The following is a 2,694-nucleotide window of genomic DNA, read 5'->3' on the forward strand; positions in this document are numbered from 1 at the left end:
AGACATGACTACGGAACTGGCAACCTGCAGCTCATCTCCACCTTGGCCTACAATTATTGTCCACTTCCATCTATGCATTTTGTCTGCCATCCACTTTGAATAAATTGCTGTAATATAATCCAGCCATTAGACTAAGCAGCTGGGCAGCCTGCTTTACAAGTGCCTCCCTGCAAACAGTCATATTGCTTCAAGATCAGAAACTGGTCATGAGAAGGACAAAATCTATCTTGGAAATAAACCCTGTGGAAATTAAAGCTGTTGAAACTATAACCTTCCCAAGAGGACTCTGTGGTGATACTGTCTTGAGCCTGCAAAGAACTCCCCAAGTCTCCCTTCTGCTCTTCAGCTTCCCAAAGAAGCAGCATGAAGTGCATTTAAAAAAAGCATTTGCTTGAATAAAATTGTCAGAACAATCTGTAAAAGGGGCTGGTAAGACTCGTATCTGTGAACCATGGACCACATCAACAATCCCATTTCTTATCAGACCTTCTTATAAACAGACAGGCCTGGCACCTTGATGGCAAACATGGTCCAAAAAGCAGCTTGTAAAGCCACTCTGCTTCCAGCAACAGCACTAACACCCATTCAGAAAGCTGCAGTCTCCTCTTCCAAGCAGTTTTTCTAAGTCCAAAGGAGAACTCCTTTCCTCCAATTAGGTTCTGTAAGTTCCAGAAAAGCCAGCTCTTGGAAGCCCCTGGAAGGAGATATCCAAGCTCGGAAAAATTATCCAAGAGTTGTCTTGCAATCAAAATCAGATTATGTCTGTAGCCAGCCTGAGTGCCAGCAGCCCTTCCCCCTCGCAGAATCTGGGGGTGGGTTATTCTCTTGAGACCCTTAGGAGACAATAAAATCCAAGATGGCATCAACAGCACCGAGGTTATAAACCAGATACTTTAATGTAAGGAATTCAGTAACGGAGGAACAGCAGAGGTGACAGGTCTGGTAACCCAGAAAGAAATCCCTGCCTCCTCAGAAATGAACCATGAAATTAATCACCCCACCACAATGTCACCCACTTGCTTCTCCTGGCTTCCTTTCCCTTATTCCTCAGAGGACGTGAGGAAAGACAAAAAGAGAAAATTAGTTCTGTAAGGAGAAAATGCAGAAAAAGAATTCAAGTGGAAGGTATAAGGACACAGGCCAGTTCATTAAACTGGGAGAAGTCACAGTCACATCCCTATTGCACAGTAAAAACAGGGCTTTTTTTCTCTCCAGCTCCACAAAATCCACCTTTTGCCACCCTGTCTCCCCAAGATTCCTACCACAAACCCACTTCATGTCCATTTACCTGAACTACACTACTTGAAAATGCCCCAATTTCACATCTAACCTCCAGGACACAGTATTTTAGCAAATCTTTCCCCACTCATGGGTTTGAATCTTCACTCTTATGTTTCACCAGCTTATTCCAAGGCAAGAAGCACCATTCCCTGACCATGCAAAGAACTGAACTCTGCTTAATTTTATGGAACAGCCCACGTGCTCATTTCCTCCACACTTGCTAGAACCTACTGCCAATCTCACTAGGTCTCTTCGAAAGAGCCACATTCTCAACAGAACCCATTTCTTCTCACTCCACCAATCCTGCCAAACCCCAAGAACCTGTTCTCAATTTCCCTCCTGGAATTCTCTGCTTTCTCCTCCAACATCCAATTCCCTCTCCACATTTTTCCCTATTCTGTGGCTCATCCCCACCACATTACCCAGCCACTCAGCTACACCAGCTTCCCCTCCTTAACTGCAGCCAAGGCTGAGATGATGTTACTCTCCCTAGTCCCAGTTTTAGCACTAATTACCAAGCTTCACACTTTCCCCAAGTTCTCCCAAAGCCTTCCCAAGCTCAGCCTCCCCTCTCCTGGCACAAACCTTGCCCTTTTCTACCTCACACCAGCACCACCATCACGCAGGATGAGCCCTTTCTCTGCACCTGCCTGTACAATGCAAATCCACCACCCTGGCTGAGTGGCAATACAGCGCGAACACTGACCCTATCTGAGCCAGAGTATTTTGAGCAACCATTACATCTTTGAAAGAAAGAGTGCTTGCTGACCCTTAGACACAGCACGAGCTTAGCCCAAGCCATTTCCTAACCCCATCACACCACAAACCTGTCCCAGAGCCCAAGGCTCTGCATGGGTGTGAAGGATCGTGCCACCCAACAACATGGATTCCACCAATTTGAGCTCCCAGAGGGAGGAACAGGCCCTTGTGAGTCCCTGCACAGACTAACCACTGCTGTCAGCAGAAAATATACTGATGACGGAGTGTTCGCAATCCAAACTTTATTGGTTGTACCCAAAGCCCTTAGCAAGAAAGAATAAAATAATCTGACAAACAACACGCGTGGGGTTTCATCATCTTATCTGCCCTTTCCTTTACAAAGCGCACACTCTACCAACAGCCACACAGCCCCAAGGCACAATTAACTAAATTACAGCAGGGGCGAGAAAGACCACCAAGGAGAGAAGCCGGGATGGAAAACCACCCTCCCCTCCCCACGCAGAAAGGCCCAGAGCAGGGTCCCTGGGCGCGGGAGCAGGAAGCACCAGGGCTCCCCCCGCTCCCCCGCATCGCCCTGCTCCTCGGGGCCGGGCGGGGAAAGGGCAGAACGGAACCTTTTCAATCAGTAACACCGATGGCGCCGGAACGTGCGGGTTGAGAGAGCCGAGGGGACGGGAGGCCGCCCCTCCGCGG

Source organism: Chaetura pelagica, unplaced genomic scaffold (assembly GCF_000747805.2).
Source record: "Chaetura pelagica isolate M959 unplaced genomic scaffold, ChaPel_1.0 scaffold1317, whole genome shotgun sequence".
NCBI classification, from domain to species: domain Eukaryota; kingdom Metazoa; phylum Chordata; class Aves; order Apodiformes; family Apodidae; genus Chaetura; species Chaetura pelagica.